This window comes from Canis lupus, chromosome 38, assembly GCF_048164855.1.
Source record: "Canis lupus baileyi chromosome 38, mCanLup2.hap1, whole genome shotgun sequence".
Classification (NCBI taxonomy): Eukaryota; Metazoa; Chordata; class Mammalia; order Carnivora; family Canidae; genus Canis; species Canis lupus.
The window spans coordinates 2,851,717-2,874,387 of record NC_132875.1 but is presented as its reverse complement, the minus strand read 5'-3'; the positions used below and the strand labels follow the sequence as shown (position 1 = coordinate 2,874,387).

The window sequence follows — 22,671 nt, the reverse complement described above, 5'->3', positions numbered from 1 at the left end:
GGGCAGGGCTGCGGCAGGCGGCGGAGGCGGTGGCGAGAGGGCGAGGAGGCGCTGGTGCGGAGCCTGGGCCGGCGTCCGGGGGCGGCCCGGGCTGTGCAGCGTTGGTGGTATAGTGGTGAGCATAGCTGCCTTCCAAGCAGTTGACCCGGGTTCGATTCCCGGCCAACGCAGCTGGCCAACGTTTTGCGCGGCTCCAGGGCCCCGGTGCTCAGGCCCGATGGGAGCCGGGAGCCGGGCGCGACGCTGAGTGCGTGTGTGTGTGTGTGTGTGTGTGTGTGTGTGTGTGAGAGAGAGAGAGAGAGAGAGGAGGAGGAGGAGGCGCGCAGCGTTTTGACGGCGCGGCGGGCGGGCGGTCCGGCCAGGTGGCTCGGCGGGGCCGGCGGGCGGCTGCGCGTGGCCCGGCGGGGGCCCTGGAGGCCAAGCAGAGGCGAGTGGGCGGTAGGGAGGGAGGCGCCGGGTCCAGGGCGCACGGGCCAGGCGCGCAGCCTGACGCTCCCTGGTGGTCTAGTGGTTAGGATTCGGCGCTCTCACCGCCGCGGCCCGGGTTCGATTCCCGGTCAGGGAAGCCTTTCTTCTTCCTCTCGCAAGACCGCCGCCGCACACCCCTTTTAGCCGAAGCTCGCTCGTGCGTCTCCCTGGCCCCGAGCTGACCGAGGCTGCGCGTGCGCACGAGGCCACCCGCCCCGTCGAGCCCAAGGCTGGCTTGCCTGGCGGGCTCCGTCGGGCCGGCCCAAGCCTTTTGGCCTCGCTGGCTGGCTGGCCGGCAGGTGGGCCGACTGGAGGTCTCGGCGTCTCGCGGCCGCCTCCCCCGGACGCTCGCCTGGCTCCCCGTCTCGCTCCGCCCCAGGCCCGACAGTCCGGGACGCCGTCCGACCCCAGCCGAGGCCACCGACAGGCCGGGCGCCTCGGGCCTCCGTGGGTGCTTGGACTCTCCCGCAGCACCCCTGCCGCCGGGAGAAAGGTCGTGGCGGCTCGCAGCGCCCCCACCCCCGGCCCCCCGCTGGCTCCTTGGTGAGGTGCTACTTGGCGGCGGCCGCGCTGGGGGCATGTGGGGGCGGCGGGCCGAGGCAGAGGGGGCCGGGTGTGGGGAGGGTGAGCCACCTGTCTCTCTCTGAGTCGGGGGTCACTTGCTGGAGCCCCCGGTGCCTTCTCTCGGCCGTCGGCCCGGCAACCGCCAGCGATGGCGGCGCACGTGGGTGGTGGTCTTGGGCTTGGGCGGGGATGGGAGCAGAGCGCCGGCCCCCGCCGCCCCCGCCCGGGCAGGCGGTGGTTGGAAAGCGGTTGTGGGCGTGTCCCGGTGGCCGGACCACCAGGCAGTGGAGGCCAGAGAGCAGGGAGATAGATGCAGGAGGCCAGTGGGGCTAACCCGCGGGCCGGGCAGGTGGGAGGGGGCGGAGGCACCCGGGGGACAGACGGGGTGCCCTTGGAGGCCCCGGGTCAGTCCAACTGCACGACCGCTACCCCGAATCCTGGGGCAGAGGGGCAGGCGTGTTCCCCGACACAGCTTCCTCCACCCCACGCCCCCGGCCCGGCCCCGGCCCCAGCCCCACGTGGCCGGCGCCCCAGCTGGATGCCGCTCGGAAGGCGTTCCCCTTGGCGCCTTAGCGCCCACCTAGGCAGGAGAGCCTGCAGCCCTGTCTCCGCCCGGGTGCGGGTCTCCTGGCGCCGCTGCTCCTGCAGGTGAACCGCAGCGCCCGGCCTCCTTCCTGCCAACGCTTGCACGCCGGCCCTCCAAGGCTTTGCTGTGTGTCCAGAGACCGTCTGTCTCCGTCGGAGGCGCAGAGGCCGGCCCGCGCTCTGCGTGAGCCTTCCGCGGCTCGCTGGCTGGATTGGGCCACGGTCGGGCGGCGGTGGAGAGGAGCGCCCGTGGGCCTCCGGGTGCTTCCCGTCAGCACGGGCAGTTCCCTCAGCGCCCTCGCCTCTCCCTCTGGCTGTATGGGTGGGGGTGGGGGTGCGGGGAGTCCGCGACGGTGGGGGATAGCGCGGGACGAGGGTGTTCTCCCCCGCGCGTCGCCTCCCACGGGGGTCAGGGCACAGGCGCAAAGCGTCCCGGAAAGAGGGGAGGGCCAGGAGCGGACCGAGCCGGGCAGTGGGAGAAGGAGTACCGGGTGTGTGCGTGGAGTGAGGGCCCGGGACGTGTGGCGCCGGCGGGCACTGGCCGAGAGTGGGGCTGGCCACTGAGGCAGGGTGTCTGCGGGGGCTCGGGTGCGGCAGGGCACCCTGCCCGGCGCCTCTCCTGCACCTGTGCACCTGTGCGGGCGGGCGAGCTGTGAGGTAGGGGACGGGACACGCTGGGCGTGTGCCTGAGGAGCCTGTGGGAGACCGGGACTGCCGGCCTTGAGTGTAGGACGTGGGTGTGGGGTCCAAGGGGTCGGTGGTAGATGGAGGGTTTGAGCCTGGAGGCTGGAAGGAGCGGCACGTGGCACGTGGGGGTGGGTGGCGGTGGGGAGTGGGTCCCGGTGCCAGAGGGCTGGGAGACCCCGTGGTGGCGGTGGACGGCGGCGGGAGAGGTGCCGGGAGGCCGCTGGGCTGCGCTGGGCTGCGCTGGGCTGCGCTGGGCTGCGCTGCAGGGTGGCCGGGCAGACGAGAGCGGGTGAGCGAGCGAGCGAGCGAGCGAGCGAGGTGCAGGGGGCGGGGGTGGCAAGCAGGCAGCTGCGCGGCGGCCGGGCGAGGCAAAGAGAGAGAGAGAGGGAGGGAGGGAGGGACCGGGTGTCGGAGCTGTTTCCACGGGGTGAGGAATTCCACCGCCCCGGAGATGACCATTCCCCGTCATCGTCATGGGGACCACCAGCCACGTCTCAGGTGTCAGGTGTCGTCCTGGGCTTGAGATTCAGGGAGGCCAAAGGGACAGACGCAACGCACGATCATCGACAAATGAGGACTGGGAAAGGAGGGCACGGGGAGGCGGGTGACAGGGGTGGGGTCGTTCGGGCAAGAGGGGCTGGTGGGGGTGGAGGGGCCAGCGGCGCTGGTACTCGTGTTGCTGCTGCTGCCGCCGCTGCCTCCGCCGCCGCCGGTGATGGTGGTGGCGAACTTTGGCGCTGTTGGTGACGGCGTCCCCCGGGGCCCCGGTGTAACGGTGGACTCGGTGAGCGATGGGGGTCGGGGGTCCGGGAAGGCCTTCGGTGCCGCCGCCGGCGATGCCCTTGCCCGTGCGCTGGCCTCGGTCCTGCTGCTGCTGCTTTCGCGGTGGTGGTGTGCTGGTGGTCCTGGGGCTTGGTGGCGACTCGGTGCTGGTGGGGTGGTGGTGAGGGAGGGTGGAGGACTTCAGGGCCGTGGGCCATGCTACCCGTGCCGGTGTGCTGATGGTGGCCTCGGTGGTGGCGGTGACCGCGGAGGACTTCAGTCTGTTGGCGATCATGCCTACGCTGGCCTGCTGGCGGTGGGCACGTCCCGCTGCTGCTGCTGCTGCTGCTGCTGCTGCTGGTACAACTGCTTCTGGCATGGTGGTGGTAGTCCTGGTGCTGGTGCTGGTGCTGGTGCTGGTGTGGGGATGGTGGTCCTGGGGGTTGGTGGTGGACCAAGTGCTGCGGGGGTCGTGGAGGCCGGGCGAGGGGGGGAGGTGACCTCCGTGCCCTTGGCCGTGATGCCCATGCTGGTGCGCCGCCGTTCGTGGACCCGACGTGCTGGTGACAGCCGTGGCGGTGGCGCTGTCCCTCGAGGCTGGGTGTGCTGGCGCCGGTGCTGGCTAGGCTGCATGGACCTGGTGCTCGCGGTGACTTTAGCAGTGGGGAGTGGCCCGTGTTTGAAGGAGACCGCGGCCAGGTGGCCATAGAGAGCATCCCGGGGCTGCCAACGGGAGGATGTCGGGCCGTGAAACGGGGCTCCCTGGCGCGCTCCAAGGAGTGGCTGAGGGCCCCTCCAGAGGAGGGGTGGCAAGATGGTTGGTGGTCGGTCGACGTGCAAAGAGAGGAGGGTTTGGGGAGTGTGGGTAGAATGAGCCATTGAGGGAGGGAATGTGAAAAGCATGCAGGTGGGCTGTGCCCGGGCGGGCGCGGGCGGTGCTTGGAAGCATTGCTTGAAGTGACGTGGGTGAGCGAAGCGCCGTCCGGGTCAGGGTCATGGAGAGAAAAAGGGCAAGGACAACGTGGGGCCGGGCAAGGGACCTGGGCCACGTCGGGCGGCAGGGGGCGGGCAGCCGGGTGGAGCGTGGCGGCCAGGGCTGGCGGCCACGGGCGAGAGACCAGAACAGACAAGTCGGCAGGGGGAAGCGGGGCGGGGCAGGAGGGCAGGGCCCCCGGCGTGAGCACAGCTGGTTCAGGCTCAGGCCCTGTGGCTTGAGCGCGTGCGCGAGGAAGCCGGGCGCGCGCGGCCAAAAGGGGGCGGCGCGCTGCATGGGCCGGGAATCGAACCCGGGCCTCCCGCGTGGCAGGCGAGAATTCTACCACTGAACCACCCATGCACCGGTGGCGGCGGCCACCAGACGGCTTCCCCAGCGGCGCTCGTCGTCGTCCCGGCACGGCCAGTGGTGAGCACCCGCTGCGCGGGGGCGGGCGGCGGGCCCGCGGTCTGCAAGACAGGCTCCGCGCCCGTGCAGATGCGCCGAGGGCTCGGGCTCGGGCTCGGGCTCGGGCTCGGGCCGGCGCGCGGCGCCCACGGTCCCAGCGAGGCCCCGAGGCGGACTCGGCTCACCCTGCGCCCTCTCCCTGGGGCGGGGCCGCCGCCAGACACTGTCCTGCCGGGAGGAGCAGCCTGGCCAAGCCTGACCCGCGCCCGATTCCCAGGCAGCGCGGGGCGTCTGTGGCCGGCGCAGCTCAGCGCGGACCTTCCCTTCCCTCCCGGCGCCCCCCCGAAGGCCCATGGGCGGATGGCTCTCCGGCCCGTGCAGTGCGCGCCGGCGGGGGCCGGCTGGGGCCCGGAGCTCGGATTGTGTGCGCTCCCGGGGTGCCGCGGGGTGGGGGGGGGGGTGTGGGTGCGCGTGTGTGCGTGTCGGCGTCGGTGTCGTCGTCGGAGATGGGGGCCGCCGAGTAGCGCCCAAGCCAAGAGGCCAAAGAAAGGCGTGTGAGCTCTGCCCGCAGCTCTCCGTCGGGGCCGGCTGGGCTGCGGTGGGGGTGAGGCCGGCAGGTGCGCTTGGGCGGAGCGGCCGCCGGCTGGCTGGCTGGCGGGCGGCGCGGTGAGGGAGCGCGCTGGCGTCCTGGAGCCCCGGCCCCGCAGCGGCTTCCGGCGCGGAGGGGGCCCGGGGAGGCAGGGCTGCCTTGCGCTCAGGGCTCCCCGGAGCCACCACGGCGGGGTGGACCCCACCCCGCCCCCCCGGGCCAGGCCCAGCGAACGGGGCGGGGGTCCCGTCTCTGGCTGGCGCGCGGAGGGCTCGGCTGCCCGCCTGGCGGGCGTGTGGCCGTGGTGAGGCCTCCGGGTGGCCACGCCTCGTGGGCGCCCCGGGGACGGAGGGGGTGGAGACCACGGAATGAATGGGGGCCGGCGGAAAGGACAGGCCGTGGGGACCCCGCGCTCCCGGCGGGCGGGCGGGGGGAGGTGTAGGGCGGGGCTGGGAGAGCGAGGAGGCGAGCGAGGCGCGCCCCTCAGTGGGAGCGTGGCCCGGCCCGCGCGGGGCTGCCGGCATTTCGGCCCGCGGCTGGCCTGCAGGGGGCGGCGGCGGGAAGGAAGAGGGCAAACGGAGCCCCCGGAGAGCCGCGCCGCCGACTTGCCGAGTTGCCGAGGCCCGCGGCCGCCGTGGGATGAGGAGGAGGGAGAGGCGCGGGAGGTGGCGGGGGAGGGAGGGCGCGGGGGCGCCAAGCCTGTGGCCGGGAGGGCCGAGGCGCTGCAGCTGCGTGGGTCCCGGGCCACGTGTGCCAGGGCGCCGCCAGCCCGCAGCCCGCAGCGGCGTGTAAGGCGGGACAGACAGGGCGTCGTCCAGGCCCGGGTGCGGAGAGCCCGCGTTGGGCGGGCCAAAAGGTGGGCGTGTCAGGAGTGGGATTCGAACCCACGCCTCCAGGGGAGACTGCGACCTGAACGCAGCGCCTTAGACCGCTCGGCCATCCTGACGGCGGGCCTGGGCGCGCCGCCGCTCGCCTGGCTGGGACCCGGCGCCGACCCCGGAGCTGGCTGGCGGCCGTGTGGGTGCGCGACGGACGGACGGACGGACGGACGGACGGGACTCGCGTCCCGGTCGACGAGGCCAACGGCCCGCCGACTGACTCTGCTGGCGCCGCCGCCCTCGCCGCGGTCCTCGCCGCCGCCCCCTCCCCCTTCCCGGGGCGCGCACCCTGCTGCCGGCGTCCGGCCCCCCGCCGCCCCCGCCGCCCGCCGCGGCCCATCCCCGGCGCGGGGCCTCCGGCTCGCTCGCGCAGCCCTGCTTGCCGTGTCGGGCGTCTTCTCCCGCCGCCATCCCCGCGCGGCTGGGCGGGGGCGGCGGCGGGTCCGGGGGCGCGACGCTCCGAGTCGGGCCGGGGGACTGCTGTGCGCGCTGACGCGGCGGCCGGGGGGTCGGGCCGGGTGGGCCGTGGCCCGGGGCACGTGGCGGGCGCCTGGCAGGACGGGCGCGCGGGACGTCGAGGGCCCGGGTGGGCGTGGGCAGGCAGGCAGGCCGGCGGGCGGGCGGGCGGGCGGAGAGGGGTCGGGCGCCCGGGCGGCCGCCGCCGCCGTCCTCGTTAGTATAGTGGTGAGTATCCCCGCCTGTCACGCGGGAGACCGGGGTTCGATTCCCCGACGGGGAGGCGAGACACGCCCTCTTTTGGTCGCGGGCGCCGCCGCCGCGCTGCCCAAACGTACGCCGGCCCCCAGGGCCCTCCTTCTCCTCCTTCTCCTCCTTCTCCTCCTTGTCCTCCTTCTCCTCCCTCGTGCCTCCGCCCGGCCCCGTGCGGCCAGAGGCGCGGGGCGACCGCGGGGGCCCGTCCTGCCCGCCGTCGACCCGACCCCCCGCACCCCCTGCCCTTCCTCGTCGGCCCTGGCGCCCTGGCGCCCTGGCGCGTGCGGGCTCGGCCCAGCCCAGCCGGGACCTCCTGACGGGAGGCTGGCCGCCACGGGCTCCTCGCTCACGCGACGGACAGCTGCCCGGCTGCCGGGCTGCCCGTGGAGGTGGCCGTGGGGGCCGGGCCGACTGTGCGGGCGGGGCGGGGCGGGGCGGGGCGGGGCGGGGCGCGGGTGGCGGGAGGGAAGGGAAGGGAAGGGAAGCGCGCGCCGGGGGCAGGGGGCAAGGGGCGGGGCTCCCCGGCGGGCAGCCGAGGGCCCGGGAGCCGCAGGGCGGCGAGAGCGCCCCCCAGAGGCGGGCGGCGGAGGCGGCGGGCGGTCGTGCCTGCGGAGCAGCCAGGGCTGCGTGGGGGTGGCGCGGGTGGGGCGCCGGGCGGCCGCTGGTGGCGCCCGCGACGGCGCAGAGCTGCGGACGGCCGGCACGTCGGGGCAGGGCTGCGGCAGGCGGCGGAGGCGGTGGCGAGAGGGCGAGGAGGCGCTGGTGCGGAGCCTGGGCCGGCGTCCGGGGGCGGCCCGGGCTGTGCAGCGTTGGTGGTATAGTGGTGAGCATAGCTGCCTTCCAAGCAGTTGACCCGGGTTCGATTCCCGGCCAACGCAGCTGGCCAACGTTTTGCGCGGCTCCAGGGCCCCGGTGCTCAGGCCCGATGGGAGCCGGGAGCCGGGCGCGACGCTGAGTGCGTGTGTGTGTGTGTGTGTGTGTGTGTGAGAGAGAGAGAGAGAGAGAGAGAGAGGAGGAGGAGGAGGCGCGCAGCGTTTTGACGGCGCGGCGGGCGGGCGGTCCGGCCAGGTGGCTCGGCGGGGCCGGCGGGCGGCTGCGCGTGGCCCGGCGGGGGCCCTGGAGGCCAAGCAGAGGCGAGTGGGCGGTAGGGAGGGAGGCGCCGGGTCCAGGGCGCACGGGCCAGGCGCGCAGCCTGACGCTCCCTGGTGGTCTAGTGGTTAGGATTCGGCGCTCTCACCGCCGCGGCCCGGGTTCGATTCCCGGTCAGGGAAGCCTTTCTTCTTCCTCTCGCAAGACCGCCGCCGCACACCCCTTTTAGCCCAAGCTCGCTCGTGCGTCTCCCTGGCCCCGAGCTGACCGAGGCTGCGCGTGCGCACGAGGCCACCCGCCCCGTCGAGCCCAAGGCTGGCTTGCCTGGCGGGCTCCGTCGGGCCGGCCCAAGCCTTTTGGCCTCGCTGGCTGGCTGGCCGGCAGGTGGGCCGACTGGAGGTCTCGGCGTCTCGCGGCCGCCTCCCCCGGACGCTCGCCTGGCTCCCCGTCTCGCTCCGCCCCAGGCCCGACAGTCCGGGACGCCGTCCGACCCCAGCCGAGGCCACCGACAGGCCGGGCGCCTCGGGCCTCCGTGGGTGCTTGGACTCTCCCGCAGCACCCCTGCCGCCGGGAGAAAGGTCGTGGCGGCTCGCAGCGCCCCCACCCCCGGCCCCCCGCTGGCTCCTTGGTGAGGTGCTACTTGGCGGCGGCCGCGCTGGGGGCATGTGGGGGCGGCGGGCCGAGGCAGAGGGGGCCGGGTGTGGGGAGGGTGAGCCACCTGTCTCTCTCTGAGTCGGGGGTCACTTGCTGGAGCCCCCGGTGCCTTCTCTCGGCCGTCGGCCCGGCAACCGCCAGCGATGGCGGCGCACGTGGGTGGTGGTCTTGGGCTTGGGCGGGGATGGGAGCAGAGCGCCGGCCCCCGCCGCCCCCGCCCGGGCAGGCGGTGGTTGGAAAGCGGTTGTGGGCGTGTCCCGGTGGCCGGACCACCAGGCAGTGGAGGCCAGAGAGCAGGGAGATAGATGCAGGAGGCCAGTGGGGCTAACCCGCGGGCCGGGCAGGTGGGAGGGGGCGGAGGCACCCGGGGGACAGACGGGGTGCCCTTGGAGGCCCCGGGTCAGTCCAACTGCACGACCGCTACCCCGAATCCTGGGGCAGAGGGGCAGGCGTGTTCCCCGACACAGCTTCCTCCACCCCACGCCCCCGGCCCGGCCCCGGCCCCAGCCCCACGTGGCCGGCGCCCCAGCTGGATGCCGCTCGGAAGGCGTTCCCCTTGGCGCCTTAGCGCCCACCTAGGCAGGAGAGCCTGCAGCCCTGTCTCCGCCCGGGTGCGGGTCTCCTGGCGCCGCTGCTCCTGCAGGTGAACCGCAGCGCCCGGCCTCCTTCCTGCCAACGCTTGCACGCCGGCCCTCCAAGGCTTTGCTGTGTGTCCAGAGACCGTCTGTCTCCGTCGGAGGCGCAGAGGCCGGCCCGCGCTCTGCGTGAGCCTTCCGCGGCTCGCTGGCTGGATTGGGCCACGGTCGGGCGGCGGTGGAGAGGAGCGCCCGTGGGCCTCCGGGTGCTTCCCGTCAGCACGGGCAGTTCCCTCAGCGCCCTCGCCTCTCCCTCTGGCTGTATGGGTGGGGGTGGGGGTGCGGGGAGTCCGCGACGGTGGGGGATAGCGCGGGACGAGGGTGTTCTCCCCCGCGCGTCGCCTCCCACGGGGGTCAGGGCACAGGCGCAAAGCGTCCCGGAAAGAGGGGAGGGCCAGGAGCGGACCGAGCCGGGCAGTGGGAGAAGGAGTACCGGGTGTGTGCGTGGAGTGAGGGCCCGGGACGTGTGGCGCCGGCGGGCACTGGCCGAGAGTGGGGCTGGCCACTGAGGCAGGGTGTCTGCGGGGGCTCGGGTGCGGCAGGGCACCCTGCCCGGCGCCTCTCCTGCACCTGTGCACCTGTGCGGGCGGGCGAGCTGTGAGGTAGGGGACGGGACACGCTGGGCGTGTGCCTGAGGAGCCTGTGGGAGACCGGGACTGCCGGCCTTGAGTGTAGGACGTGGGTGTGGGGTCCAAGGGGTCGGTGGTAGATGGAGGGTTTGAGCCTGGAGGCTGGAAGGAGCGGCACGTGGCACGTGGGGGTGGGTGGCGGTGGGGAGTGAGTCCCGGTGCCAGAGGGCTGGGAGACCCCGTGGTGGCGGTGGACGGCGGCGGGAGAGGTGCCGGGAGGCCGCTGGGCTGCGCTGGGCTGCGCTGGGCTGCGCTGGGCTGCGCTGCAGGGTGGCCGGGCAGACGAGAGCGGGTGAGCGAGCGAGCGAGCGAGCGAGCGAGCGAGGTGCAGGGGGCGGGGGTGGCAAGCAGGCAGCTGCGCGGCGGCCGGGCGAGGCAAAGAGAGAGAGAGAGGGAGGGAGGGAGGGACCGGGTGTCGGAGCTGTTCCCACGGGGTGAGGAATTCCACCGCCCCGGAGATGACCATTCCCCGTCATCGTCATGGGGACCACCAGCCACGTCTCAGGTGTCAGGTGTCGTCCTGGGCTTGAGATTCAGGGAGGCCAAAGGGACAGACGCAACGCACGATCATCGACAAATGAGGACTGGGAAAGGAGGGCACGGGGAGGCGGGTGACAGGGGTGGGGTCGTTCGGGCAAGAGGGGCTGGTGGGGGTGGAGGGGCCAGCGGCGCTGGTACTCGTGTTGCTGCTGCTGCCGCCGCTGCCTCCGCCGCCGCCGGTGATGGTGGTGGCGAACTTTGGCGCTGTTGGTGACGGCGTCCCCCGGGGCCCCGGTGTAACGGTGGACTCGGTGAGCGATGGGGGTCGGGGGTCCGGGAAGGCCTTCGGTGCCGCCGCCGGCGATGCCCTTGCCCGTGCGCTGGCCTCGGTCCTGCTGCTGCTGCTATCGCGGTGGTGGTGTGCTGGTGGTCCTGGGGCTTGGTGGCGACTCGGTGCTGGTGGGGTGGTGGTGAGGGAGGGTGGAGGACTTCAGGGCCGTGGGCCATGCTACCCGTGCCGGTGTGCTGATGGTGGCCTCGGTGGTGGCGGTGACCGCGGAGGACTTCAGTCTGTTGGCGATCATGCCTACGCTGGCCTGCTGGCGGTGGGCACGTCCCGCTGCTGCTGCTGCTGCTGCTGCTGCTGCTGCTGGTACAACTGCTTCTGGCATGGTGGTGGTAGTCCTGGTGCTGGTGCTGGTGCTGGTGCTGGTGTGGGAATGGTGGTCCTGGGGGTTGGTGGTGGACCAAGTGCTGCGGGGGTCGTGGAGGCCGGGCGAGGGGGGGAGGTGACCTCCGTGCCCTTGGCCGTGATGCCCATGCTGGTGCGCCGCCGTTCGTGGACCCGACGTGCTGGTGACAGCCGTGGCGGTGGCGCTGTCCCTCGAGGCTGGGTGTGCTGGCGCCGGTGCTGGCTAGGCTGCATGGACCTGGTGCTCGCGGTGACTTTAGCAGTGGGGAGTGGCCCGTGTTTGAAGGAGACCGCGGCCAGGTGGCCATAGAGAGCATCCCGGGGCTGCCAACGGGAGGATGTCGGGCCGTGAAACGGGGCTCCCTGGCGCGCTCCAAGGAGTGGCTGAGGGCCCCTCCAGAGGAGGGGTGGCAAGATGGTTGGTGGTCGGTCGACGTGCAAAGAGAGGAGGGTTTGGGGAGTGTGGGTAGAATGAGCCATTGAGGGAGGGAATGTGAAAAGCATGCAGGTGGGCTGTGCCCGGGCGGGCGCGGGCGGTGCTTGGAAGCATTGCTTGAAGTGACGTGGGTGAGCGAAGCGCCGTCCGGGTCAGGGTCATGGAGAGAAAAAGGGCAAGGACAACGTGGGGCCGGGCAAGGGACCTGGGCCACGTCGGGCGGCAGGGGGCGGGCAGCCGGGTGGAGCGTGGCGGCCAGGGCTGGCGGCCACGGGCGAGAGACCAGAACAGACAAGTCGGCAGGGGGAAGCGGGGCGGGGCAGGAGGGCAGGGCCCCCGGCGTGAGCACAGCTGGTTCAGGCTCAGGCCCTGTGGCTTGAGCGCGTGCGCGAGGAAGCCGGGCGCGCGCGGCCAAAAGGGGGCGGCGCGCTGCATGGGCCGGGAATCGAACCCGGGCCTCCCGCGTGGCAGGCGAGAATTCTACCACTGAACCACCCATGCACCGGTGGCGGCGGCCACCAGACGGCTTCCCCAGCGGCGCTCGTCGTCGTCCCGGCACGGCCAGTGGTGAGCACCCGCTGCGCGGGGGCGGGCGGCGGGCCCGCGGTCTGCAAGACAGGCTCCGCGCCCGTGCAGATGCGCCGAGGGCTCGGGCTCGGGCTCGGGCTCGGGCCGGCGCGCGGCGCCCACGGTCCCAGCGAGGCCCCGAGGCGGACTCGGCTCACCCTGCGCCCTCTCCCTGGGGCGGGGCCGCCGCCAGACACTGTCCTGCCGGGAGGAGCAGCCTGGCCAAGCCTGACCCGCGCCCGATTCCCAGGCAGCGCGGGGCGTCTGTGGCCGGCGCAGCTCAGCGCGGACCTTCCCTTCCCTCCCGGCGCCCCCCCGAAGGCCCATGGGCGGATGGCTCTCCGGCCCGTGCAGTGCGCGCCGGCGGGGGCCGGCTGGGGCCCGGAGCTCGGATTGTGTGCGCTCCCGGGGTGCCGCGGGGTGGGGGGGGGGGGTGTGGGTGCGCGTGTGTGCGTGTCGGCGTCGGTGTCGTCGTCGGAGATGGGGGCCGCCGAGTAGCGCCCAAGCCAAGAGGCCAAAGAAAGGCGTGTGAGCTCTGCCCGCAGCTCTCCGTCGGGGCCGGCTGGGCTGCGGTGGGGGTGAGGCCGGCAGGTGCGCTTGGGCGGAGCGGCCGCCGGCTGGCTGGCTGGCGGGCGGCGCGGTGAGGGAGCGCGCTGGCGTCCTGGAGCCCCGGCCCCGCAGCGGCTTCCGGCGCGGAGGGGGCCCGGGGAGGCAGGGCTGCCTTGCGCTCAGGGCTCCCCGGAGCCACCACGGCGGGGTGGACCCCACCCCGCCCCCCCGGGCCAGGCCCAGCGAACGGGGCGGGGGTCCCGTCTCTGGCTGGCGCGCGGAGGGCTCGGCTGCCCGCCTGGCGGGCGTGTGGCCGTGGTGAGGCCTCCGGGTGGCCACGCCTCGTGGGCGCCCCGGGGACGGAGGGGGTGGAGACCACGGAATGAATGGGGGCCGGCGGAAAGGACAGGCCGTGGGGACCCCGCGCTCCCGGCGGGCGGGTGGGGGGAGGTGTAGGGCGGGGCTGGGAGAGCGAGGAGGCGAGCGAGGCGCGCCCCTCAGTGGGAGCGTGGCCCGGCCCGCGCGGGGCTGCCGGCATTTCGGCCCGCGGCTGGCCTGCAGGGGGCGGCGGCGGGAAGGAAGAGGGCAAACGGAGCCCCCGGAGAGCCGTGCCGCCGACTTGCCGAGTTGCCGAGGCCCGCGGCCGCCGTGGGATGAGGAGGAGGGAGAGGCGCGGGAGGTGGCGGGGGAGGGAGGGCGCGGGGGCGCCAAGCCTGTGGCCGGGAGGGCCGAGGCGCTGCAGCTGCGTGGGTCCCGGGCCACGTGTGCCAGGGCGCCGCCAGCCCGCAGCCCGCAGCCCGCAGCGGCGTGTAAGGCGGGACAGACAGGGCGTCGTCCAGGCCCGGGTGCGGAGAGCCCGCGTTGGGCGGGCCAAAAGGTGGGCGTGTCAGGAGTGGGATTCGAACCCACGCCTCCAGGGGAGACTGCGACCTGAACGCAGCGCCTTAGACCGCTCGGCCATCCTGACGGCGGGCCTGGGCGCGCCGCCGCTCGCCTGGCTGGGACCCGGCGCCGACCCCGGAGCTGGCTGGCGGCCGTGTGGGTGCGCGACGGACGGACGGACGGACGGACGGACGGGACTCGCGTCCCGGTCGACGAGGCCAACGGCCCGCCGACTGACTCTGCTGGCGCCGCCGCCCTCGCCGCGGTCCTCGCCGCCGCCCCCTCCCCCTTCCCGGGGCGCGCACCCTGCTGCCGGCGTCCGGCCCCCCGCCGCCCCCGCCGCCCGCCGCGGCCCATCCCCGGCGCGGGGCCTCCGGCTCGCTCGCGCAGCCCTGCTTGCCGTGTCGGGCGTCTTCTCCCGCCGCCATCCCCGCGCGGCTGGGCGGGGGCGGGGGCGGCGGCGGGTCCGGGGGCGCGACGCTCCGAGTCGGGCCGGGGGACTGCTGTGCGCGCTGACGCGGCGGCCGGGGGGTCGGGCCGGGTGGGCCGTGGCCCGGGGCACGTGGCGGGCGCCTGGCAGGACGGGCGCGCGGGACGTCGAGGGCCCGGGTGGGCGTGGGCAGGCAGGCAGGCCGGCGGGCGGGCGGGCGGGCGGAGAGGGGTCGGGCGCCCGGGCGGCCGCCGCCGCCGTCCTCGTTAGTATAGTGGTGAGTATCCCCGCCTGTCACGCGGGAGACCGGGGTTCGATTCCCCGACGGGGAGGCGAGACACGCCCTCTTTTGGTCGCGGGCGCCGCCGCCGCGCTGCCCAAACGTACGCCGGCCCCCAGGGCCCTCCTTCTCCTCCTTCTCCTCCTTCTCCTCCTTGTCCTCCTTCTCCTCCCTCGTGCCTCCGCCCGGCCCCGTGCGGCCAGAGGCGCGGGGCGACCGCGGGGGCCCGTCCTGCCCGCCGTCGACCCGACCCCCCGCACCCCCTGCCCTTCCTCGTCGGCCCTGGCGCCCTGGCGCCCTGGCGCGTGCGGGCTCGGCCCAGCCCAGCCGGGACCTCCTGACGGGAGGCTGGCCGCCACGGGCTCCTCGCTCACGCGACGGACAGCTGCCCGGCTGCCGGGCTGCCCGTGGAGGTGGCCGTGGGGGCCGGGCCGACTGTGCGGGCGGGGCGGGGCGGGGCGGGGCGGGGCGCGGGTGGCGGGAGGGAAGGGAAGGGAAGGGAAGCGCGCGCCGGGGGCAGGGGGCAAGGGGCGGGGCTCCCCGGCGGGCAGCCGAGGGCCCGGGAGCCGCAGGGCGGCGAGAGCGCCCCCCAGAGGCGGGCGGCGGAGGCGGCGGGCGGTCGTGCCTGCGGAGCAGCCAGGGCTGCGTGGGGGTGGCGCGGGTGGGGCGCCGGGCGGCCGCTGGTGGCGCCCGCGACGGCGCAGAGCTGCGGCCGGCCGGCACGTCGGGGCAGGGCTGCGGCAGGCGGCGGAGGCGGTGGCGAGAGGGCGAGGAGGCGCTGGTGCGGAGCCTGGGCCGGCGTCCGGGGGCGGCCCGGGCTGTGCAGCGTTGGTGGTATAGTGGTGAGCATAGCTGCCTTCCAAGCAGTTGACCCGGGTTCGATTCCCGGCCAACGCAGCTGGCCAACGTTTTGCGCGGCTCCAGGGCCCCGGTGCTCAGGCCCGATGGGAGCCGGGAGCCGGGCGCGACGCTGAGTGCGTGTGTGTGTGTGTGTGTGTGTGTGTGAGAGAGAGAGAGAGAGAGAGAGAGAGGAGGAGGAGGAGGAGGCGCGCAGCGTTTTGACGGCGCGGCGGGCGGGCGGTCCGGCCAGGTGGCTCGGCGGGGCCGGCGGGCGGCTGCGCGTGGCCCGGCGGGGGCCCTGGAGGCCAAGCAGAGGCGAGTGGGCGGTAGGGAGGGAGGCGCCGGGTCCAGGGCGCACGGGCCAGGCGCGCAGCCTGACGCTCCCTGGTGGTCTAGTGGTTAGGATTCGGCGCTCTCACCGCCGCGGCCCGGGTTCGATTCCCGGTCAGGGAAGCCTTTCTTCTTCCTCTCGCAAGACCGCCGCCGCACACCCCTTTTAGCCCAAGCTCGCTCGTGCGTCTCCCTGGCCCCGAGCTGACCGAGGCTGCGCGTGCGCACGAGGCCACCCGCCCCGTCGAGCCCAAGGCTGGCTTGCCTGGCGGGCTCCGTCGGGCCGGCCCAAGCCTTTTGGCCTCGCTGGCTGGCTGGCCGGCAGGTGGGCCGACTGGAGGTCTCGGCGTCTCGCGGCCGCCTCCCCCGGACGCTCGCCTGGCTCCCCGTCTCGCTCCGCCCCAGGCCCGACAGTCCGGGACGCCGTCCGACCCCAGCCGAGGCCACCGACAGGCCGGGCGCCTCGGGCCTCCGTGGGTGCTTGGACTCTCCCGCAGCACCCCTGCCGCCGGGAGAAAGGTCGTGGCGGCTCGCAGCGCCCCCACCCCCGGCCCCCCGCTGGCTCCTTGGTGAGGTGCTACTTGGCGGCGGCCGCGCTGGGGGCATGTGGGGGCGGCGGGCCGAGGCAGAGGGGGCCGGGTGTGGGGAGGGTGAGCCACCTGTCTCTCTCTGAGTCGGGGGTCACTTGCTGGAGCCCCCGGTGCCTTCTCTCGGCCGTCGGCCCGGCAACCGCCAGCGATGGCGGCGCACGTGGGTGGTGGTCTTGGGCTTGGGCGGGGATGGGAGCAGAGCGCCGGCCCCCGCCGCCCCCGCCCGGGCAGGCGGTGGTTGGAAAGCGGTTGTGGGCGTGTCCCGGTGGCCGGACCACCAGGCAGTGGAGGCCAGAGAGCAGGGAGATAGATGCAGGAGGCCAGTGGGGCTAACCCGCGGGCCGGGCAGGTGGGAGGGGGCGGAGGCACCCGGGGGACAGACGGGGTGCCCTTGGAGGCCCCGGGTCAGTCCAACTGCACGACCGCTACCCCGAATCCTGGGGCAGAGGGGCAGGCGTGTTCCCCGACACAGCTTCCTCCACCCCACGCCCCCGGCCCGGCCCCGGCCCCAGCCCCACGTGGCCGGCGCCCCAGCTGGATGCCGCTCGGAAGGCGTTCCCCTTGGCGCCTTAGCGCCCACCTAGGCAGGAGAGCCTGCAGCCCTGTCTCCGCCCGGGTGCGGGTCTCCTGGCGCCGCTGCTCCTGCAGGTGAACCGCAGCGCCCGGCCTCCTTCCTGCCAACGCTTGCACGCCGGCCCTCCAAGGCTTTGCTGTGTGTCCAGAGACCGTCTGTCTCCGTCGGAGGCGCAGAGGCCGGCCCGCGCTCTGCGTGAGCCTTCCGCGGCTCGCTGGCTGGATTGGGCCACGGTCGGGCGGCGGTGGAGAGGAGCGCCCGTGGGCCTCCGGGTGCTTCCCGTCAGCACGGGCAGTTCCCTCAGCGCCCTCGCCTCTCCCTCTGGCTGTATGGGTGGGGGTGGGGGTGCGGGGAGTCCGCGACGGTGGGGGATAGCGCGGGACGAGGGTGTTCTCCCCCGCGCGTCGCCTCCCACGGGGGTCAGGGCACAGGCGCAAAGCGTCCCGGAAAGAGGGGAGGGCCAGGAGCGGACCGAGCCGGGCAGTGGGAGAAGGAGTACTGGGTGTGTGCGTGGAGTGAGGGCCCGGGACGTGTGGCGCCGGCGGGCACTGGCCGAGAGTGGGGCTGGCCACTGAGGCAGGGTGTCTGCGGGGGCTCGGGTGCGGCAGGGCACCCTGCCCGGCGCCTCTCCTGCACCTGTGCACCTGTGCGGGCGGGCGAGCTGTGAGGTAGGGGACGGGACACGCTGGGCGTGTGCCTGAGGAGCCTGTGGGAGACCGGGACTGCCGGCCTTGAGTGTAGGACGTGGGTGTGGGGTCCAAGGGGTCGGTGGTAGATGGAGGGTTTGAGCCTGGAGGCTGGAAGGAGCGGCACGTGGCACGTGGGGGTGGGTGGCGGTGGGGAGTGGGTCCCGGTGCCAGAGGGCTGGGAGACCCCGTGGTGGCGGTGGACGGCGGCGGGAGAGGTGCCGGGAGGCCGCTGGGCTGCGCTGGGCTGCGCTGGGCTGCGCTGGGCTGCGCTGCAGGGTGGCCGGGCAGACGAGAGCGGGTGAGCGAGCGAGCGAGCGAGCGAGGTGCAGGGGGCGGGGGTGGCAAGCAGGCAGCTGCGCGGCGGCCGGGCGAGGCAAAGAGAGAGAGAGAGGGAGGGAGGGAGGGACCGGGTGTCGGAGCTGTTCCCACGGGGTGAGGAATTCCACCGCCCCGGAGATGACCATTCCCCGTCATCGTCATGGGGACCACCAGCCACGTCTCAGGTGTCAGGTGTCGTCCTGGGCTTGAGATTCAGGGAGGCCAAAGGGACAGACGCAACGCACGATCATCGACAAATGAGGACTGGGAAAGGAGGGCACGGGGAGGCGGGTGACAGGGGTGGGGTCGTTCGGGCAAGAGGGGCTGGTGGGGGTGGAGGGGCCAGCGGCGCTGGTACTCGTGTTGCTGCTGCTGCCGCCGCTGCCTCCGCTGCCGCCGGTGATGGTGGTGGCGAACTTTGGCGCTGTTGGTGACGGCGTCCCCCGGGGCCCCGGTGTAACGGTGGACTCGGTGAGCGATGGGGGTCGGGGGTCCGGGAAGGCCTTCGGTGCCGCCGCCGGCGATGCCCTTGCCCGTGCGCTGGCCTCGGTCCTGCTGCTGCTGCTATCGCGGTGGTGGTGTGCTGGTGGTCCTGGGGCTTGGTGGCGACTCGGTGCTGGTGGGGTGGTGGTGAGGGAGGGTGGAGGACTTCAGGGCCGTGGGCCATGCTACCGGTGCCGGTGTGCTGATGGTGGCCTCGGTGGTGGCGGTGACCGCGGAGGACTTCAGTCTGTTGGCGATCATGCCTACGCTGGCCTGCTGGCGGTGGGCACGTCCCGCTGCTGCTGCTGCTGCTGCTGCTGCTGCTGGTACAACTGCTTCTGGCATGGTGGTGGTAGTCCTGGTGCTGGTGCTGGTGCTGGTGCTGGTGTGGGGATGGTGGTCCTGGGGGTTGGTGGTGGACCAAGTGCTGCGGGGGTCGTGGAGGCCGGGCGAGGGGGGGAGGTGACCTCCGTGCCCTTGGCCGTGATGCCCATGCTGGTGCGCCGCCGTTCGTGGACCCGACGTGCTGGTGACAGCCGTGGCGGTGGCGCTGTCCCTCGAGGCTGGGTGTGCTGGCGCCGGTGCTGGCTAGGCTGCATGGACCTGGTGCTCGCGGTGACTTTAGCAGTGGGGAGTGGCCCGTGTTTGAAGGAGACCGCGGCCAGGTGGCCATAGAGAGCATCCCGGGGCTGCCAACGGGAGGATGTCGGGCCGTGAAACGGGGCTCCCTGGCGCGCTCCAAGGAGTGGCTGAGGGCCCCTCCAGAGGAGGGGTGGCAAGATGGTTGGTGGTCGGTCGACGTGCAAAGAGAGGAGGGTTTGGGGAGTGTGGGTAGAATGAGCCATTGAGGGAGGGAATGTGAAAAGCATGCAGGTGGGCTGTGCCCGGGCGGGCGCGGGCGGTGCTTGGAAGCATTGCTTGAAGTGACGTGGGTGAGCGAAGCGCCGTCCGGGTCAGGGTCATGGAGAGAAAAAGGGCAAGGACAACGTGGGGCCGGGCAAGGGACCTGGGCCACGTCGGGCGGCAGGGGGCGGGCAGCCGGGTGGAGCGTGGCGGCCAGGGCTGGCGGCCACGGGCGAGAGACCAGAACAGACAAGTCGGCAGGGGGAAGCGGGGCGGGGCAGGAGGGCAGGGCCCCCGGCGTGAGCACAGCTGGTTCAGGCTCAGGCCCTGTGGCTTGAGCGCGTGCGCGAGGAAGCCGGGCGCGCGCGGCCAAAAGGGGGCGGCGCGCTGCATGGGCCGGGAATCGAACCCGGGCCTCCCGCGTGGCAGGCGAGAATTCTACCACTGAACCACCCATGCACCGGTGGCGGCGGCCACCAGACGGCTTCCCCAGCGGCGCTCGTCGTCGTCCCGGCACGGCCAGTGGTGAGCACCCGCTGCGCGGGGGCGGGCGGCGGGCCCGCGGTCTGCAAGACAGGCTCCGCGCCCGTGCAGATGCGCCGAGGGCTCGGGCTCGGGCTCGGGCTCGGGCCGGCGCGCGGCGCCCACGGTCCCAGCGAGGCCCCGAGGCGGACTCGGCTCACCCTGCGCCCTCTCCCTGGGGCGGGGCCGCCGCCAGACACTGTCCTGCCGGGAGGAGCAGCCTGGCCAAGCCTGACCCGCGCCCGATTCCCAGGCAGCGCGGGGCGTCTGTGGCCGGCGCAGCTCAGCGCGGACCTTCCCTTCCCTCCCGGCGCCCCCCCGAAGGCCCATGGGCGGATGGCTCTCCGGCCCGTGCAGTGCGCGCCGGCGGGGGCCGGCTGGGGCCCGGAGCTCGGATTGTGTGCGCTCCCGGGGTGCCGCGGGGTGGGGGGGGGGGGTGTGGGTGCGCGTGTGTGCGTGTCGGCGTCGGTGTCGTCGTCGGAGATGGGGGCCGCCGAGTAGCGCCCAAGCCAAGAGGCCAAAGAAAGGCGTGTGAGCTCTGCCCGCAGCTCTCCGTCGGGGCCGGCTGGGCTGCGGTGGGGGTGAGGCCGGCAGGTGCGCTTGGGCGGAGCGGCCGCCGGCTGGCTGGCTGGCGGGCGGCGCGGTGAGGGAGCGCGCTGGCGTCCTGGAGCCCCGGCCCCGCAGCGGCTTCCGGCGCGGAGGGGGCCCGGGGAGGCAGGGCTGCCTTGCGCTCAGGGCTCCCCGGAGCCACCACGGCGGGGTGGACCCCACCCCGCCCCCCCGGGCCAGGCCCAGCGAACGGGGCGGGGGTCCCGTCTCTGGCTGGCGCGCGGAGGGCTCGGCTGCCCGCCTGGCGGGCGTGTGGCCGTGGTGAGGCCTCCGGGTGGCCACGCCTCGTGGGCGCCCCGGGGACGGAGGGGGTGGAGACCACGGAATGAATGGGGGCCGGCGGAAAGGACAGGCCGTGGGGACCCCGCGCTCCCGGCGGGCGGGCGGGGGGAGGTGTAGGGCGGGGCTGGGAGAGCGAGGAGGCGAGCGAGGCGCGCCCCTCAGTGGGAGCGTGGCCCGGCCCGCGCGGGGCTGCCGGCATTTCGGCCCGCGGCTGGCCTGCAGGGGGCGGCGGCGGGAAGGAAGAGGGCAAACGGAGCCCCCGGAGAGCCGCGCCGCCGACTTGCCGAGTTGCCGAGGCCCGCGGCCGCCGTGGGATGAGGAGGAGGGAGAGGCGCGGGAGGTGGCGGGGGAGGGAGGGCGCGGGGGCGCCAAGCCTGTGGCCGGGAGGGCCGAGGCGCTGCAGCTGCGTGGGTCCCGGGCCACGTGTGCCAGGGCGCCGCCAGCCCGCAGCCCGCAGCCCGCAGCGGCGTGTAAGGCGGGACAGACAGGGCGTCGTCCAGGCCCGGGTGCGGAGAGCCCGCGTTGGGCGGGCCAAAAGGTGGGCGTGTCAGGAGTGGGATTCGAACCCACGCCTCCAGGGGAGACTGCGACCTGAACGCAGCGCCTTAGACCGCTCGGCCATCCTGACGGCGGGCCTGGGCGCGCCGCCGCTCGCCTGGCTGGGACCCGGCGCCGACCCCGGAGCTGGCTGGCGGCCGTGTGGGTGCGCGACGGACGGACGGACGGACGGACGGACGGGACTCGCGTCCCGGTCGACGAGGCCAACGGCCCGCCGACTGACTCTGCTGGCGCCGCCGCCCTCGCCGCGGTCCTCGCCGCCGCCCCCTCCCCCTTCCCGGGGCGCGCACCCTGCTGCCGGCGTCCGGCCCCCCGCCGCCCCCGCCGCCCGCCGCGGCCCATCCCCGGCGCGGGGCCTCCGGCTCGCTCGCGCAGCCCTGCTTGCCGTGTCGGGCGTCTTCTCCCGCCGCCATCCCCGCGCGGCTGGGCGGGGGCGGGGGCGGCGGCGGGTCCGGGGGCGCGACGCTCCGAGTCGGGCCGGGGGACTGCTGTGCGCGCTGACGCGGCGGCCGGGGGGTCGGGCCGGGTGGGCCGTGGCCCGGGGCACGTGGCGGGCGCCTGGCAGGACGGGCGCGCGGGACGTCGAGGGCCCGGGTGGGCGTGGGCAGGCAGGCCGGGCGGGCGGGCGGCGGGCGGGCGGAGAGGGGTCGGGCGCCCGGGCGGCCGCCGCCGCCGTCCTCGTTAGTATAGTGGTGAGTATCCCCGCCTGTCACGCGGGAGACCGGGGTTCGATTCCCCGACGGGGAGGCGAGACACGCCCTCTTTTGGTCGCGGGCGCCGCCGCCGCGCTGCCCAAACGTACGCCGGCCCCCAGGGCCCTCCCTTCTCCTCCTTCTCCTCCTTGTCCTCCTTCTCCTCCCTCGTGCCTCCGCCCGGCCCCGTGCGGCCAGAGGCGCGGGGGCGACCGCGGGGGCCCGTCCTGCCCGCCGTCGACCCGACCCCCCGCACCCCCTGCCCTTCCTCGTCGGCCCTGGCGCCCTGGCGCCCTGGCGCGTGCGGGCTCGGCCCAGCCCAGCCGGGACCTCCTGACGGGAGGCTGGCCGCCACGGGCTCCTCGCTCACGCGACGGACAGCTGCCCGGCTGCCGGGCTGCCCGTGGAGGTGGCCGTGGGGGCCGGGCCGACTGTGCGGGCGGGGCGGGGCGGGGGCGGGGGCGGGCGCGGGTGGCGGGAGGGAAGGGAAGGGAAGGGAAGCGCGCGCCGGGGGCAGGGGGCAAGGGGCGGGGCTCCCCGGCGGGCAGCCGAGGGCCCGGGAGCCGCAGGGCGGCGAGAGCGCCCCCCAGAGGCGGGCGGCGGAGGCGGCGGGCGGTCGTGCCTGCGGAGCAGCCAGGGCTGCGTGGGGGTGGCGCGGGTGGGGCGCCGGGCGGCCGCTGGTGGCGCCCGCGACGGCGCAGAGCTGCGGACGGCCGGCACGTCGGGGCAGGGCTGCGGCAGGCGGCGGAGGCGGTGGCGAGAGGGCGAGGAGGCGCTGGTGCGGAGCCTGGGCCGGCGTCCGGGGGCGGCCCGGGCTGTGCAGCGTTGGTGGTATAGTGGTGAGCATAGCTGCCTTCCAAAGCAGTTGACCCGGGTTCGATTCCCGGCCAACGCAGCTGGCCAACGTTTTGCGCGGCTCCAGGGCCCCGGTGCTCAGGCCCGATGGGAGCGGGAGCCGGGCGCGACGCTGAGTGCGTGTGTGTGTGTGTGTGTGTGTGTGAGAGAGAGAGAGAGAGAGAGAGAGAGAGAGAGAGGAGGAGGAGGAGGCGCGCAGCGTTTTGACGGCGCGGCGGGCGGGCGGTCCGGCCAGGTGGCTCGGCGGGGCCGGCGGGCGGCTGCGCGTGGCCCGGCGGGGGCCCTGGAGGCCAAGCAGAGGCGAGTGGGCGGTAGGGAGGGAGGCGCCGGGTCCAGGGCGCACGGGCCAGGCGCGCAGCCTGACGCTCCCTGGTGGTCTAGTGGTTAGGATTCGGCGCTCTCACCGCCGCGGCCCGGGTTCGATTCCCGGTCAGGGAAGCCTTTCTTCTTCCTCTCGCAAGACCGCCGCCGCACACCCCTTTTAGCCCAAGCTCGCTCGTGCGTCTCCCTGGCCCCGAGCTGACCGAGGCTGCGCGTGC

At 74.9% G+C, this 22,671-nt stretch overlaps 17 non-coding genes across 17 annotated transcripts; 11 read left to right on the top strand and 6 right to left on the bottom strand.

Annotated features, from left to right (window-relative positions):
- Positions 1–98: 98 nt before the first annotated feature.
- On the top strand, positions 99–170 carry TRNAG-UCC (transfer RNA glycine (anticodon UCC)). Its single transcript has one exon. It is a non-coding gene; the product is annotated as a tRNA-Gly (tRNA).
- A 323-nt stretch (positions 171–493) lies between these two features.
- On the top strand, positions 494–565 carry TRNAE-CUC (transfer RNA glutamic acid (anticodon CUC)). Its single transcript has one exon. It is a non-coding gene; the product is annotated as a tRNA-Glu (tRNA).
- Positions 566–4,331: 3,766 nt separating this feature from the next.
- TRNAG-GCC (transfer RNA glycine (anticodon GCC)) lies at positions 4,332–4,402 on the bottom strand. The gene has a single exon. It is a non-coding gene; the product is annotated as a tRNA-Gly (tRNA).
- Positions 4,403–5,899: 1,497 nt separating this feature from the next.
- Positions 5,900–5,982, bottom strand: TRNAL-CAG (transfer RNA leucine (anticodon CAG)). The gene has a single exon. It is a non-coding gene; the product is annotated as a tRNA-Leu (tRNA).
- Positions 5,983–6,581: 599 nt separating this feature from the next.
- Positions 6,582–6,653, top strand: TRNAD-GUC (transfer RNA aspartic acid (anticodon GUC)). Its single transcript has one exon. It is a non-coding gene; the product is annotated as a tRNA-Asp (tRNA).
- Positions 6,654–7,431: 778 nt separating this feature from the next.
- Positions 7,432–7,503, top strand: TRNAG-UCC (transfer RNA glycine (anticodon UCC)). Its single transcript has one exon. It is a non-coding gene; the product is annotated as a tRNA-Gly (tRNA).
- Positions 7,504–7,824: 321 nt separating this feature from the next.
- On the top strand, positions 7,825–7,896 carry TRNAE-CUC (transfer RNA glutamic acid (anticodon CUC)). Its single transcript has one exon. It is a non-coding gene; the product is annotated as a tRNA-Glu (tRNA).
- A 3,773-nt stretch (positions 7,897–11,669) lies between these two features.
- TRNAG-GCC (transfer RNA glycine (anticodon GCC)) lies at positions 11,670–11,740 on the bottom strand. Its single transcript has one exon. It is a non-coding gene; the product is annotated as a tRNA-Gly (tRNA).
- A 1,499-nt stretch (positions 11,741–13,239) lies between these two features.
- On the bottom strand, positions 13,240–13,322 carry TRNAL-CAG (transfer RNA leucine (anticodon CAG)). The gene has a single exon. It is a non-coding gene; the product is annotated as a tRNA-Leu (tRNA).
- Positions 13,323–13,927: 605 nt separating this feature from the next.
- On the top strand, positions 13,928–13,999 carry TRNAD-GUC (transfer RNA aspartic acid (anticodon GUC)). Its single transcript has one exon. It is a non-coding gene; the product is annotated as a tRNA-Asp (tRNA).
- A 773-nt stretch (positions 14,000–14,772) lies between these two features.
- Positions 14,773–14,844, top strand: TRNAG-UCC (transfer RNA glycine (anticodon UCC)). The gene has a single exon. It is a non-coding gene; the product is annotated as a tRNA-Gly (tRNA).
- A 324-nt stretch (positions 14,845–15,168) lies between these two features.
- TRNAE-CUC (transfer RNA glutamic acid (anticodon CUC)) lies at positions 15,169–15,240 on the top strand. Its single transcript has one exon. It is a non-coding gene; the product is annotated as a tRNA-Glu (tRNA).
- Positions 15,241–19,002: 3,762 nt separating this feature from the next.
- On the bottom strand, positions 19,003–19,073 carry TRNAG-GCC (transfer RNA glycine (anticodon GCC)). Its single transcript has one exon. It is a non-coding gene; the product is annotated as a tRNA-Gly (tRNA).
- Positions 19,074–20,572: 1,499 nt separating this feature from the next.
- TRNAL-CAG (transfer RNA leucine (anticodon CAG)) lies at positions 20,573–20,655 on the bottom strand. The gene has a single exon. It is a non-coding gene; the product is annotated as a tRNA-Leu (tRNA).
- Positions 20,656–21,260: 605 nt separating this feature from the next.
- On the top strand, positions 21,261–21,332 carry TRNAD-GUC (transfer RNA aspartic acid (anticodon GUC)). Its single transcript has one exon. It is a non-coding gene; the product is annotated as a tRNA-Asp (tRNA).
- Positions 21,333–22,099: 767 nt separating this feature from the next.
- On the top strand, positions 22,100–22,172 carry TRNAG-UCC (transfer RNA glycine (anticodon UCC)). The gene has a single exon. It is a non-coding gene; the product is annotated as a tRNA-Gly (tRNA).
- Positions 22,173–22,498: 326 nt separating this feature from the next.
- TRNAE-CUC (transfer RNA glutamic acid (anticodon CUC)) lies at positions 22,499–22,570 on the top strand. The gene has a single exon. It is a non-coding gene; the product is annotated as a tRNA-Glu (tRNA).
- Positions 22,571–22,671: the final 101 nt, after the last annotated feature.